Source organism: Octopus bimaculoides, chromosome 8 (assembly GCF_046866305.1).
Source record: "Octopus bimaculoides isolate indiv1 chromosome 8, ASM4686630v1, whole genome shotgun sequence".
Lineage (NCBI taxonomy): Eukaryota > Metazoa > Mollusca > Cephalopoda > Octopoda > Octopodidae > Octopus > Octopus bimaculoides.
Genome location: NC_142935.1, coordinates 1,354,958 through 1,372,457, shown reverse-complemented (window position 1 = coordinate 1,372,457; position 17,500 = coordinate 1,354,958). Strand labels below are relative to the sequence as shown.

The 17,500-nt window shown below is 33.7% G+C and overlaps 1 protein-coding gene across 5 annotated transcripts in view; it reads left to right on the top strand.

Moving 5' to 3' along the window:
- Positions 1-17,500, top strand: part of LOC106871778 (uncharacterized) — a 262,045-nt gene that overhangs the window by 177,285 nt on the left and 67,260 nt on the right. The gene's annotated exons all lie outside the window — the stretch shown is intronic.

Sequence of the window (17,500 nt, the reverse complement as noted above, 5' to 3'; positions counted from 1 at the left end):
GTGTGGGTGGGTGTGGGTGTGGCTGGGTGTGTGTGTCGGGGGTCTGTGTGTGCGGCATATATTTGCGTATTTATTGTTGAGTCGCTTAGCAGATATAATCACCGATCAACAAACAGTTTATTCGCGGGAATTATAAGCAAAAGGCTGCTACTTGGCGAAACTAAAATGTTCGAGGTACTCCTGGTTCACGAAACACAGCATGTCGAAATGCCTGTGTCCCAGAATCCTCCGCTCCAATGAGCCGAGTCTGCTGAACACACTAGCGTCATAGAAGAGAGACATTTTTCTTCTTTGACTTACACAACAGCAATTAGTATATTTTGCGTTCTGAACCAACTTTGACGCATTGCGAGTAAATATGCACCTCTACGTTATATATATAAAAGAAAATGAGACGACGACACAGCGAATAACGATTATCTTAGGAACCTCATTAGCTTACGGCTGTTTTTGTTATAAGATACGATCGACTCAAAGTTAAGTGCCTGTGTAACATATTGTAGCTTCATTGGAACCTGCAATGCCTTAGCAATATATATATATATATATATATATATATATATATATATACTGTATAATAACTGTATGTAACTTATATTATAACGATATTTATTCTCTGATTTAAAGCAACAATTTTAGATATAAACAAATAACAGAAAAATGATGAGCTAACCTCATGCTGAATCGAACTCACGAATCGACGCATTCATGGCTCCTTGCGAATCTGATTGGCCAAACGCTCACCCATCAATTTCAGTCATATTTACTTCATATATGCTTAAACTGTCTTGGTATAAATAATATTTTTATAAACAAACCAACGAATTTTAATCAAATTGTTTTGATCCATACATGAGTTAATGTGTTGAGTGCTCTTATTTCGCTTGTCTATTCACTCGTATATATATGTGTGCGTGTGTGTGTATTTCGTTTTTTGTATTTTGTATAGAAAAAAATGAATAAATAAATGAGTGGAAATCGAACCGGTGAGCGTGTTAATTAATAAGGCATTAAAACAGAATGACTCCCCCCGGCCCAGATACAATAGTATGTATGTATAGTATGTAAGAACAGTATTTGAAATCATTCATTAGATGTAGTATTATATTTTGCGTGTGTGTCTGTGTGTAGTACTTAGAATATTTTATTTTATGTAGTGTTTTCTTCGACTCATTTTATTAAAGAAAATGAAGGCCATTGTAATTTGATCATATTTAAATTTTAACTTTTAACTGATTATTCTACAGACACAACAATTTCAGAAACTCAAAAATCTACTCAGGAACATTAGAAATTAGTCATTTTTACTGAATTCTTCAACATTTTATTACATTATTTATCGTTTCATGTCAACTTACAGTTTTTAATGGATGAGATCGGTTTCAAACCAGTTCGTTCAGTTTATACATCAAGAAATACATTCTAAATGTTAATTAATACACTGGGTTAGTTAATTAATAGACTGGCTGGTATAGTGTTGTAAAAAAATATTCTTTTCTACAATAGCCACAAGGTCTGAAATTTTTTGGGGGGAGGGGGACAGTCGATTAGATCGACCCCAGTGCGTAACTGGCACTTATTTTACCGACCCGAAAGGATGAAAAGCAAAGTCGACCTCGGCGGAATTGGAACTTAGAACGTAAAGATAGGCGAAATACCGCTAAGCATTTTGTCCGGCATGCTAATGATTCTGCCAGCTCGCCGCCGCCTTGTAAGAAAATATCAAATTATGAAATATTTCATACTTCTGCTTCTTAATGCGTGGGTAGTACCATAAATACAAAGAAATATACAAATCGTTGGATTCAAATTTTGGCACGAGGCCAGCAATTTCTGGGGAGAGGGTAAGTCGATTACCTTGACGCCAGTGCATAACTGTTACTTAGTTTTTCGACCCCCTAGAGGATGAAAGGCGACCTCAGCAAAATTTGAACTCAGAACGTAAAGATGTATGAAATGTCGCTAAGCATTTTGCCCGACGTGCTACCGATTCTGCCGCCTTTAAATATGCAAATTATTAATTATTCTTTTCCACTCTGGGCACAGGGCTCGAAATTTTTGAGGAGGTAGGGCCAGTCGATTAGATCGACCCCAGTACGCAACTGGTACTTAATTTATCAACCCCGAAAGGATGAAAGGCAAAGTCGACCTCGGCGGAATTTGAACTCAGAACGTAACAGCAAACGAAACACTGCTAACCATTTCGCCCGGCGTCGCTAACCACTCTGCCAGCTCGCCGCCTTTAAATATGCAACTTCTTAGTTATCGCCAATCCGAAGATGGTGAGCTGGGAGATTGGGTAGAACGTCGGAAAGAATGGGGTTTTTTTTTGGCGGTTTTTCTTTCGGCTCCTTATGTTCTGAGTTCATATACCGCCGAGATCAACTTTTCCTATCATTCGTTCGGGGTCGACAAACTTAGTACCAGTCAATACTGGTGGCAACGTCGCCGACTAAAACTTCCGCTGAAAGCTGCTGGTTTTGTGTCAATATTTGAAACACCTGAAGGCGGCGAGCTGGCGGGAACGTTAGCACAGCCGGGCGAAATGCTGGTGTGTTTAGGTCCCCGTAACTTAGCGGTTCGGCAATAGAGACCGACAGAATAAGTACTAGGCTTACAAAGAATAAGTCCTGGGGGCGATTTTCTCGGCTAAAGGCGGTGCTTTTAATTTTGTTTGTGAAGGAAAACAATTGTAGGTGAATATGTTAAGTAATTAATAGATTAATTTGCATCCATTAGATCTCTCTGTTTTCTAACTTAATAATTGTGTGTGTGTGTGTGTGTGTGTGTGTGTGTGTGTGTTAGTGTTTGTCTCCCACCAGAAACGCTTGACAACCGATGCTGGTGTATTTATGATAGATTAAGCACCAGGCTTACAAAGAATAAGTCCAGGAGTCGATTTCTTCGACTAAAAGGCGGTGCTCCAGCGTGGCCACAGTAAACTGACTGAAACAAGTAAAAGATTAAAATATTAGTCGGGATGTTTTCCTTAAATTAGCTTCAAATTTTGGCATAAAACCAACAATTTCGGGAGTGGGGATTACATTGACCCACATTGTCAATTACACTGAACCCCAGTGTATATCGGGTACTTCTTTCATCGACCCCGAAATGATGAAAGGTAAAGTCGACCTACGTAGAATTTGCACTCAGAACTTAAAGTCGGACGAAATGCTGCTGAGCATTTTGTCCGGCGTGCTAACGGTTCCGCAGCTCACTGACCTGGTCTTCCTTATATTGATAGGAACTCTCGTTCTTTACCTTCGTGGGTTAAATTCCATTTAAAGTAAAAAAAAAAAAAAAAGAAGAAGAAAGCAATCTAACGAAGTGGGCGGGAATAAACAGACGTTATTGCTAGGAATGTTATCAGGCGATTCCAAAGACCCAGTATTCGTTGATACCAATGTCTGAATGAACAAAAACATTTACTGTGACTATAAACGGTGAAATATGACAGAGCACCTGTTTTGATGTTAATTTTAGCAGATAATTAAAGAACGAATCTGAAAAATTGGATTAACATATGGTGCTATATTTTCACTTCAAGTTATGTGTTTACTCACGATTTGTTTATTTGTTTATATTTATTTATTTATTCATTCTGTTTTGTTGTTTTTTCTTCCTCGCGTCTTTATTTCACCAAAAATTCTCTCCTGGTTTATATCTATCTTCAGTTCTTCATTATACTGTTCGAATCAATCTGTTACACACCTCGTCTCTCTCTCTTTCTCTCTCTCTCTCTCTCTCTCTCTCTCTCTCTATATATATATATATATATATATATATATATATATATATATATATATATCTTTTCTTCCTCTTTTTTGCTCCTGTTTTTATCGCCATTTTCATATTTTTGTTTCTAGATTCAAAATTGCGGGGTAATAATACTCACGCACATACATACACATAAAAATACACCCAAACATACACACGCACATAACCTCGCATACATACACACGCGCATCATTTTCTTTTCGCCTTTGGGGTTTTTTATTTCTTATTTTCCCCCAACTCATTTCTTCATACAATCTCATCTACACGTTTATATCTTTTTTTTGTCATCCCAATCTTCCATCAACCACCATCACCACCACCTCACCATAACTTAATTCTATTCACCTCCTTCTCTCTTAATTTAACATTTATAATTTATTGAAGCTCCACAGTTGTTTACATATATACATACATGTACATATATATAAATATATGTGTGTTTGTGTCAGTGTGTGTGTGTGCGCGTAATTATATGTGTAACTATATATATACATATATATATATATATATATATATATATATATATATATATATATATATATATATATATATATATATATGTATGTATGTATGTATATATATACATAGTGTTATTATCAATCCTAGTGCTTCTCAACAAACCATTGTCTTGGGGTTCTCCAAACAGCAACGTTAGCATTTCCCTTTGTGAGGTCATCCACTTATTATTTCAAACTTGCCAACGAAGCATTTTCATAATTCGCACACAGTCTGCAGTGTTTAAACTCCATTTATTTGTTGTTTATTTTCAATTCTTGAATTAATTTTCTCAGCTAGGAATAATTAATTCAATTTTGTTTTTGCTTCTTTTACCTTCTCCCTAAAACAGAATTGAGGGGTTTTTTTCTTTTGGTTTAATCTGTTCTGCATAAAAAGCAACAAACTTGCATTTTTTTATTTGCTTTTCTTTTACACACGTGTGTGTGTAAAAGTGTGAATATCTATGCGCATATTCTCCGTGTTAATATCGTGTCGTGACCAGCTGATGGCTACGCTTAATTTCTTGGCAAATATTTTCTATAAATTCATATATATATATAAGATATAACTACACTTGGACTGTTGGCGATTTTTTTCCTCTTTCTTCCTTTTCTTTTGTACTCTCTTATGTCTCCTGTTTCCGAAGAAGAGCTTTGCTCGAAACGTAAAACAACCACTCTTCCTTTCCTTCTCTGAGCGTCTCATTAATATTTTGCATGTACCACGTCATCGCGTTGTTGTTTTCTTCTTGCCTTTTTTCTTTAATTTTTTTATTAATTATATATATATATATATATATATATATATATATATATATATACAACTTCCACCTATTATAAATTTTATAACCAATTGTGGTCCCGTGGTCGGTTGATTGACACTAGCCATCAAAGAGATTTTAATTCCTAGTTGGGATTTGAACTCAAAACGCAAAGAGCTAGAAGGAAAACTACAATGCATTTCGTTCGCCGCATTAACAATTCTGCTAATAAACTTCCCTGGCCTGGTACTCTGTTCATCGACCTCAAAAACATGAAAGTCAAAACAGACAGGAGTGAGATTGAACACTGAACACACACAGCCAGTAAAACAATATGGCAAGACATTCTATACGACGCCCAGACGATATTACCGTTTCGCCACCTTCCCTTCCACCATGCTGTATAATCACATAGCCATGCCAGCACTCACTAACTAGATTCTATAAAACAGAATATTTACAAATTATACATACATACATACATACATACATATACATATATACATACATACATATATATATACACATACATACATACACGCATACACACACACACACATACATATACAGACTTATGCATATTTTTAGTATTTATACACACACTTATACACATATGTTCGCGCGCTCGCGCGCACACACAGACGTGTTAAAAACACAATATGTATCGGGTTGCGAGGTGACCATCTCCGCTGCAAAGACTCGTCAAAATATTAGACGTGTTTTCGCCATCTCGTCAATGACGTATACTCAGTCGTCACTTGCTCGGGCGAAATTCGTTCTTTCTTACAAGTAGAAAACTGGGAATAACACATTCACTGATATCACGAAAAGCTTTCCGGGTTGAATAAAACTCGGCTTCAGCATTTGAAACTATTTAATGAAAATAGTCATCTGTGTACCATACTTGACGTTTATACACATATTGATACGCTTTCTTAGCTCCTAGTTTATCAAGCACGAATTCTTTACATTAATATTAATAGCAGGAAATTGTTATAGTCTTTTCAGTTCTAAATATTTGTAAAATTACGAGGAATAAAGCCTCCCTGATGTAAAAGCTAACATGAGCAATATTTTCTCACAAGTATACAAATTTATTTTCGATACGCTTAATATAGATATCATTCGTTAGCCTAAAATCCCACCCATGTCGATTTCAAATGATTTCATTCATTGTAAACCATAACAATGAGTTACTGCACTCATAAAGGCGGTACTTCAGCATAACCACAACCGATTACGAAAAATTAGTAAAAGAAAGAAAAATGAAAAAGAAAAAAGTTCTTTTATTTTATAAAACTGTCTGCACAGAGAAATGCCTTTCACCATTGTAAGACATGTTTACAACTTTAAAAAATCTATATTTGTTTAAATTTTTAAATCAGTCATCGTATACAGAGGAGACGGTTTCACACTTATGTCTTCGTTTCCTAGCAGCAGATGACAGATAATAGTTTCTTTATTTCTTTGTTTCTTTCTTTAAATAAATAAATAAAATAGATGAGAGAGAATGTCGGTAGATAACAGTTAACATTCCAGTCAACGAAGTCTTAACTGTTCGTTATCTTCCGACAAAAATGGCAAGACAGACTAAATACGAACAATTCTGTCAAATACTTCAAATCAAACACCACATCTCGTAACGTATTTATTTATTTTAGTGGATAATAAGAAAGCGTATTTCCTAGTGGTTAGGGTGTTACGCTGACAATCGTCAGGTCTTTTCTTGGATTCCGGACCGGGAGGTGCAAAGTACTTCATTTCACGTTATTCCAGTCATCTCAGCTTTAAAATGTGTTCCAGCAATGGCTGAGAAGTTAACCCTACAACGCACTGGCGTCCAATTCGGGAGAAGTGTTTAATTTAGTTGGGAGTACAGTTCTATATTTAAGAGATGAGGAATTATTTACGTTATTTACATTTGACGGATATTTGTCCACATCTTGTTTGTTGTTAACACAACGTTTCGGCTGATACACCCTCCAGCCTTCATCAGGTATCTTGGAGAAATTTCGAACCTGGCTTATCATTCCTAAGGTATTTTTCGATGTTATTATTATTATTATTATCATTATTATTATTATTATTATTATTATTCAGCTCACTGCTTGGAATCGAACTCGGAATCTTGGGGTTAGTAGCCCGCGCTCTTAACCACTACGCCATATGCCCATGGGCATAATAATAATAATAATAATAATAATAATAATAATAATAATAACAACAACATGGAAAATACCTTAGGAATGAGAACCCAGGTTCGAAATTTCCCCAAGACACCTGATGAAGGCTGGAGGGTATATCAGCCAAAACATTGTGTTAACAACAAACAAGATGAAGACAAATATCTGTCAAATGCAAATAATGTAAATTAGTTGGGAGTATTATAATCTCGGTTTTTCCCCAATCACTGCTTGACAAACGATGTTGGTTTGATTATGTCCCTGTAAGTTAAATAGTTCGGCAAAAGACAACGATAGAATAAGTATCGGACATCAAATAAGTATTGAGTTAATTTGTACGACTAAAACCAATTGCGGCGGTACCCCAGCATGGACGCAGTTCAATAACTGAAACAAGCACAAGGAAGTAAAAAAAAAGAATGTTTTCTGACTAATTTAAACGATTTGAAGTTGTACAGCACCAGTGAAGAATTTTCTGAAGAATTTTCTGAAGAATTTATAGTTTTGGCTCTCTTAGATTCCAGTTTAAACTATTCCGGAACTCGTAAGGAAACCAATAAGAAACTCAAGCAGATTCGTTGAAGTGTGGCCATTAATGTACTTGGTAACACCATTCCAAATTTCAACTTTAACAGTCCGGTAAAACATTTCATGGTCTATAATGTTTTATACTGAAGTATTAAACATCTGTCTTGAAAAATCTTGCTCAAATATTCTGTTTATGTTCCACGAATATAAATTATATTTTTCGATTAATTATATAATTTTAATGCAAACATTAATATTTTTGTAACAGAACTGAACTAAAAATTATAATACTTTATATAAACAGCGGAAGTGATATTTAATTCAAATTTCTAATCAAATATACGTTTCTTATTTTTTTTTTACATTGCTACTGTGAACAAATTTGATGGTGAAAGATATTTTGCTAGAGTTGGCGGTTTTCCTTTTTGATTGACGTTTAATAAACACTAGACAAAAGCATCGTATTAAAAAAGTGTGTGAGTTTTCAGCGAAATTATAACAGAATTAGAAAATTATTTATTTATTTATTTATTATTTATTTATTTATATATTCATATCATCAAATTTATCACGAAGTCCTATATTAAAAATGACAACTAGTTTACGGGGCATACAAAGATGTTATTTATATGTATGTGTATATATGTAGGTATATATGTATGTGCACGTATATATATATATATATATATATATATATATATATATATATATATATATATATATATATATGGATGGATGGATGCATGGATATCCGAATAATCAACTAAAGTTTTTCATAAAATGCTATCGTGTGATTTTATACCGCCAGAGGATATCAGAATGGTAATTACCTGACATGCAAAATTCTCCCGACTTCCCCAATTATATTATTATATCATCTCTTTATATATAATAATAGCCGATGTAACTATAAGTTGGTTAGTAGATTGGCTGTTGTCTCTTCTTACGCTTTACATCGAACAGGGAAACGGGAAGAGAGCGTAAAAGAGAGATACGGAAATAGTTAACATGAGAGGTGCAGGATGAGTGGAGAGAAACCACCATAGTGGCAGAAGAGGAGGAGAAAGAGAAGAAGTAAAGGACGGAGTAGTTACGGGAGGAGTTATTTAAATGAGAAATTGCATTTATTTAATATTATTTTAAGGTAATAAATACTTTTCGTGTGAAAATAACTATTTAATTTCATTATTCTTTATATGGACCGAGAAATGCGATAAACATTTAAGTCCAGTTATTGTATGCATGCCATATTTCCTGATATTACCCATGGTGGCCAAAAGTATTCTTCCAAAATCACCCTATGTGTGACAGATAACACTCTAGTATATATATATATATATATATATATATATATATATATATATATATATATATATATAAAACAGAGATGTGTGTGTGTAATCGCTTTTCACGTGAAATCGACTTCACCAAATGCTTCCATACTTGTGATGCGTGAATAATTTGACCTCGGATAAATCTTAGGCTCTTCATTTGATTTTTTTAATTAAAAATAAATAATATTGCTTTATATTTAAGATTCACTTCTTTAAAAAGGTTCCTCAATGTCAATTTCCGCTATTGACGTAACAACGGCAAAAAGCTTCACTCTCTATTTTGTGTGTGACTGTGTGTGTTCGTGTGTATAAGAGAGAGAGAGAGTAAATACTACATACACACCGCTCTCTCACTCTGTCTCACACACATACACACGCACCCCCCCCCCTTGACTCACTCACACTCTGTCTCTTACAAACACACACATACATAAATGTATACAAACATATTTACAAAGACACACGTGTGTATGCGCGCGCGTGCGTGTTTGTAAGAGACAGAGTGTGAGTGAGTCAAGGGCTGTGTTGTCATATGCATACATCCAAAGATGTATGTATATTTATGCATGTACGTATACATGACAACAAACTTCTCTCTCTCACTCACACTCTGTCTCTTACAAACACACGCATACATAAATGTATACAAACATATTTACAAAGACACACGTGTGTATGCGCGCGCGTGCGTGCGTGGGGGGGTTCCACAATCGCCATTTATTTCAATTACTCTTGTGAGGATATTCACGTAAATCATTTTTTTCATTTAATCCCCATTTTAATTTTCGTAAAAGTTTCCAAGTACCAATGAGGCTTTTTGGCACATCTTCAATTTTCCCCATTCATGAGAGGCGCCCAGCCATCATTCATCTGAGAGTCCATCTACAGAATGTCCTCTCAAATTTCTATACAGCATATTTTGCCTTTTTTTCTTCAAGTATATAAGCAACAATTTCATTCCCGAGCAACGCCGGGTGCCTCTGCTAGTATATATATATATATATATATATATATATATATATATATATATATAGAGAGAGAGAGAGAGAGAGAGAGAGAGAGAGAGAGAGAGAGATTCACATAAATTAGGCACTTAAGTTGAGGTACCAGAATTTAGTACGATATTATCCATACAGTTTCAAAATAAGGTGATTAAAATCAAAATAAGCAACAGAATAACCAGAGGTAATGCATTACGATCGTTTCAAGCAACTCCATTTAATTGAACAATGCAACCATTACATAAGTTTAAATACAGAACAATCCTCAGCTGCATAAATACATAGAATTAAATTAAATTAAAAGAGATGAACACATTAGTATAATTTTATCTAAACCCTCCAAGAAGGTAAGGCGATAGACAAAGAACATGCTGTCTTCACTTCAGCTTAGAAGCTACTTATTTTGATATATATATATATATATATATATATATATATATATATATATATATACATATATATATAGTTACACAGATTCTAGAAAAAGACCTTGTGGTATGCTATGCAAAGCTCATCCACGGTTATTGGCTACCTGATACAGTGAAAATGCTTTTGCTACTGGACAGACATCAGGAATTCCATTGTATCCGTAGAGACTATATAAGTAGGTAAGAGAAATACAGGAGGGGGGGGGGAGAGAAATACAGACACACAAACATATATATATATATATATATGTATGTATATATATATATATATATATATATATATGTATATATATATATATATATATATATATATATATATATGTATATATATATATATATATATATGTATATATATATATATATATATATATTTATGCATACATTTTTATATATACTTGCATACATGTATATACATATATATACGCACACACACACACACATACATACATACATACATACATATATACATACATACATACATACATACATATATACATACATACATACATACATACATACATATATACATATATATATATATATATATATATATATATCACCTCGACTTTCAATCAAACCTAAAATGTCACTTAGAGCAACCACCATTCTATCAACAATTAAAATGGATTAAATGTTCTTAAATATATTTTGCCGTGAAAATTTTAATAGAGTGAATTTACTTTTTTCTATTCAAAGACATTTAAAATTTGTCTTAATTATTATAATGATTTCCTAATTCCAATAAATAACCTAAGTAATTAAAGACTGTAATTGGATCGAGTACATATGGAATGTGGGATTCATTGCAATTAAAACTCTGGTATATCGCTTTGCATTCAACATTTGATTCCAGTATAGCTGAAATACATTTGGTATTAGAGAAGTCTGAGGTTTTATGAAAATAAATACATACACACATACATGCATATATATATATATATATATATATATATATATATATATATATATATATATACGCATAATGCATATACATATATATATACACGCACACACATACATATATATAGTTATGTATGTGAAGTATCTATGTATGTATACTTACATATGTGTGTGTAAGTGTGTGTATAAGAGAGTGACATGTTCAGGGAATTTAAATTACTTGATGATATATCGTTTTATTAATTCTTTATAATTATTTCGTCTGTCTTTATGTTTTGAGCTCAAATTCCGCCGAGGTCGACTAGCCTTTCATCTTTTCGGGGTTGATAAATTAAGTACCAGTTGCGTACTGGGGTCGATCTAATAGACTGGCCCCCTCCCCAAAAATTTTGGACCTTGTTCCTACAGTAGAAAAGATTAATTGTTTATAATTTGGGCAGGCAATTATCCAATGTGGGTAGGGTTAACTGATGATGTCCACCTCAATACTTAACAAGTGTTTTATCGGCCCGGAGTGGGGGAATGAAAGAGCTGACCTCGGTGAGATTTGAACTCAGAACTTAAAGGCTCGGAACAAATAATGCAAGATATTTTTCCAACGCCCTGACGCTTTTTCCAATCCCCTTACCTTATATATAGTTTAGTAAAAAATACCATGATGTATTTGTTAATAGTAAAGGATCTTGTTTTATCCTTTTTCCTTTTGGCGTGAAACATTCATACTTTTCTGAAAACTCTCTGACTTTCCAATCTCAATTTATGAAGTTAATTCAATACTTTCAAATGTATAAAAATTATCCTTAATTCTTGTTCGTCCATTTTCCTCTTTTTTTTTTTTTTTTTTGATGAAATCTTGATTCCTTTCTATATATTTCTTAATGCTTCTTTATTCCGTTACGTTATAATACAGCGTTTCTTTGTGGGCAACGAATGCTATTTATCAGTAAGCACTCGATGAGACGAGGTCACGGTGTGGTTTCGATTCGGTATTGAAATCATTTCACTTACCTATGTTAATAATGCCTTTAGGAAAGGTATGAACATCACAGCATCCCCCTTCCCCTCCCATTGATTGTAGGACCTTCATGCCTTTTGTTCAAGCTGAAAAAAAAAATCAAAGCGGAGTAGTACTGATTTCAATCGGAAGCGTGTTGCAATGAGATGCATTTATAGAGCGTCACTATAAACCGGTACCAAATCGTGAAACCTTGATCGGTAAACAACAAATCTATAATTTGATAAGAAAAGTAGCATTTGTTTTAATACTAGAAGGTGGGAGGCGAATATATGCTTTTAATTCTAAATACTGATGGTTAGCAGAACATCAACGGTATCTTTCCAGTTGAAGCTTCAATAATTCCGTTATAAATTTACTACTCATGATTGATATAGTTAAACCTTATCATTTATTGTCAATCAGCATTTTTAGATTCTAATATTTATGAAAAAGAAATTAAAACGTTGCAAAGTAACATTTCACACAATTAAATAATACAAGTGAGAAAAAATACAATACATGATGAAATCTCAGCTAACATAGATTAATTAATTAATTAATTAATTAATTAATTAAACTTTGCTGTAAATTGTTAAATTTTCGAACCTAATTAAGATAAGAATAGCTATGATGATTCTGATAAAAAAAAAACTAATTGAAGATAATACAGCTATATATATAAGAAATGAGGAATTATGTACGTTAATTACATTATTTACATTTGACAGATATTTGTCCTCATCTTATTTGTTGCTATCACAACGTTTCGGTTGATATACCCGTTCAGCCTTCATCAGGTGTCTTGGGGAACCCAGGTTCGAAATTACCCCAAGACACCTGATGAGGGCTGGTATATCAGCCAAAACGTTATGTTAGCAACAAACAAGATGAGGACAAATATCCATCAAATGTAAATAATGTAATTAATGTAATTGAAGATAACAATGTACAATTTGAAAAGTAGATGAGGAAATGATTAGAAAGAATTTATAAATCAGCTATTTACTTCATCAGTCAAAAGTACCTTTCCAGATTTTGTGGTTTGTACCCTAACAACGAAAATATTTACAGTTGCTCTGGCAGTTTTGATGCAAACGCGTTCTGATTGTTCATTCTCTATTTTAATGATGTTTTTGTGATATTTTTGTACTTTTACATGAATCAAATAATGATGAATTTTACGAATTCATTATTATTATTTTTTTTATTATTATTATTATTATTATTATTATTATTATTATTATTATTATTATTATTATTATTATTATTATTCAGTAGTCTTATTTTTATTTCGTGCTTTCACTGCACTAACGGTCGAAGCTCTATGTGCCTTGGATTTTTGATGTTATCTTTAGTGTATTGAAAGATGTTGTTGTTGTTAATATTGTTGTTGTGTTGTTATTGTTGTTGTGTTGTTATTGTTGTTGTTGTTGTTATTATTATTATTATTATTATTATTTTATGTTTGACTTTTGTTTTGCATTTGTACAAGTTGGATCCAAGTCTCACCCAGAGACCTCAAGAGACAACAAGTTAGAAGTTCATGTAGGTGTTATGCCTAGGGTACCATATATTTGGATTTGTACAGTTTTGTTCAAGTGAATGTTTAAGAAACCATAAGAAAATTATGTGTTTGCTTTAAAATTTGAGATCACATAGACAGTATTTTACGTAGGATATGGGAAGTTCCCATGAGCACTATTTTTTTAACTTCAGCCATTTTGAGGTTTCCTGGAATCTGATCTAGGTAGTAATCAGCCCGTTTCGCTGTCATTCCCAGGGCACCTATGACAATAGGTATTGTTTTCGTCTTCAGATTCCACATTTTGCTAATTTCTATTTCAAGATCTTTATATTTGCTCAGTTTTTGGTAGGTCTTGACAGATACGTTTATATCGATTGGGACAGTCATATCAATGAGGAGGCATGATTTTTGTCTGAAGTCTTTCAGTATGATGTCTGGCCTATTTGCGGCTATCTTTCTGTCAGTTTGAATGGTGAAGTTCCAGAGGAGTGCAATGTGATCATTTTCAAGTACTGGGGGTGGTTTGTGTTCCCACCAGTTTTTATCATGGGGCAAGTCCAGGTTTTTGCATATTACCCAGTGAATATATTGTGCAGCTCTATCATGCCTGTTGAGATACTCTGTAGGCGCAAGCAGACTGCACATGGAGACAACATGATCGATGGTCTCATTTTGTTGTTGGCATATACGACATAATGGGGAGCTGCCGTTCTTTAATATGTTGGCCTGGTAGTTCTTTGTAGGTAGGCATTGATCTTGGGCTGCTATGATAAACCCCTCTGTTTCTGATTTCAAGCCAGAGGCCATTAACCATTGGTGGGTAAGGGCTTTGTCAATATCTGCATTATTCGCTCTCTTTGGGTATTTGCCATTGAGAGGTTTTCTATGCCATTTTTCAGTCATAATAGCTAAGGCAGCAATTTTAGCACGGGTTTTCAAGCGCTTAGCTTTTTCTGCAGGTGTTTCTAGTTCGTCTAATTCTTGAATTATTATTATTATTATTATTATTATTATTATTGTTATTATTATTATTGTTATTATTATTATTATTATTATTATTGTTATTATTATTATCCTTCTTCTTCTTCTTCTTCTTATTATTATTATTATTATTATTATTATTCTTTTTCTTCTTCTTTTTCTTCTTCTTTTTCTTCTTCTTCTTCTTCTTCTTCTTCTTCTTATTATTATTATTATTATTATTATTATCCTTATTCTTCTTCTTATTATTATTTTATGTTTGACTTTTGTTTTGCATTTGTACAAGTTGGATCCAAGTCTCACCCAGAGACCTCAAGAGACAACAAGTTAGAAGTTCATGTAGGTGTTATGCCTAGAGTACCATATATTTGGATTTGTACAGTTTTGTTCAAGTGAATGTTTAAGAAACCATAAGAAAATTATGTGTTTGCTTTAAAATTTGAGATCACATAGACAGTATTTTACGTAGGATATGGGCAGTTCCCATGAGCACTATCTTTTGAACTTCAGCCATTTTGGGGTTTCCTGGAATCTGATCTAGGTAGTAATCAGCCCGTTTCGCTATCATTCCCAAGGCACCTATGACAATAGGTATTGTTTTCGTCTTCAGATTCCACATTTTGCTAATTTCTATTTCAAGATCTTTATATTTGCTCAGTTTTTGGTAGGTCTTGACAGATACGTTTATATCGATTGGGACAGTCATATCAATGAGGAGGCATGATTTTTGTCTGAAGTCTTTCAGTATGATGTCTGGCCTATTTGCGGCTATCTTTCTGTCAGTTTGAATGGTGAAGTTCCAGAGGAGTGCAATGTGATCATTTTCAAGTACTGGGGGTGGTTTGTGTTCCCACCAGTTTTTATCATGGGGCAAGTCCAGGTTTTTGCATATTACCCAGTGAATATATTGTGCAGCTCTATCATGCCTGTTGAGATACTCTGTAGGCGCAAGCAGACTGCACATGGAGATTATTATTATTATTATTATTATTATTATTATTATTATTTAGAAACTATTGCAATTCTTTATTTACCGAGTTAATTATTTGTGCAGATATTACTAAAGCAGGGTTATCAACCCTTTTAGTTACTGTTAAACGGTTGACAGACACTGCCCTCTATGTTTGAGGTCCATTTTTACTATTAACAAAGTTCCGTTATCATCCCTAAATGCATATACACAGCTTTTTACATAAGCACACGCATACACATTTGAACATATCCACACATGTACACGTATACATTCAATTTACACGTTTACAAACATCTATATTAATTCATGTTCAATATATATATATTCCTGCGCATGTTTTCTCGTGGTTGATTGTGATGGCTTTTTTTTTATTTAATGCTTCGCCATTTTGAATATATTAAGTATTGATGCTCCATGTTTTCTTGCGTGTCATATAAAGAAAGATGATCTTTTCTACTCTAGGCACAAGGCCGAAATTTGGGGTGGGGGAGGGGCCAGTCGATTAGATCGACTCCAGTACGCAACTGGTACTTAATTTATCGACCTCGAAAGGATGAAACGCAAAGTCGACCTCGGCAGAATTTGAACTTAGAACGTAAAGACAGACGAAATACCGCTAAGCATGTTTCCCGGCATGCTAACGATTCTGCTAGCTCGCCGCCTTTATGAAGAAAGCTAATGATATCACGCCAATTTGAATGACTTCTAAACGAATGGTTGCTAATTTATACGATCAGGAAGTATTTATCGAAAATACCATTTGATATCAATTTTACCAGCATTTAAAATGAGATATGAGCTATGATATCAATTACTGTTACTTATGTAGAATTTAAATTTCTGAGTTAATGCAGTAAAATATATGTCTTGGGGAAATTTCTAGCCTGAGTTCTCATTCCTAAGGTATTTTTCCATGTTATTATTATTATTATTATTATTCAAGTCACTGCCTGGAATCGAACTCGGAATCTTGGGGTTAGTAACCCGTGCTCTTAACCACTACGCTATATGCCCAGTGACCTGAATAATAATAATAATAATAATAATAATAATAATAATAATAATAATAATAATAATAATAATAATAATAATAATAATATACCTACTCCAGAAGCAAGGGAGACTAATACAAATAGCCACAAAACACGGGCAAAACAAAAAACTGTTTTCAGTATTTAAGGAAGCTGACAAATACAAACAAGAAATCAATCTACCTAACAAATACGAAGAAGAAGAAGAAGAAACAACAAAAGCTATAAAACAAATGAAATCCAAACTAAAACTAGAACAGCAACGGACCATGATAAAACGATGGCAAGAAAAGCCCCTACATGGTAAATACTGGGCTAAACTAAATGCGAAAGAAACAGACAGAGAAAAATCCCAGCAATGGCTGAGAAGCTCAAGACTCAAAGCAGAGACTGAAGGATTTTTAATTGCTGCACAAGACCAGAGCCTCCCCACCAGAAATTACCAAAAACACATAATGAAAAGAAATATAACAAGTAACTGTAGAATATGTGGAGATCGACAAGAAACAATAAATCATATTATCTCTGGCTGCCCAGTCCTGGCTAAGAAGGAATATATTCACAGACACGACAGAGCTGGGACC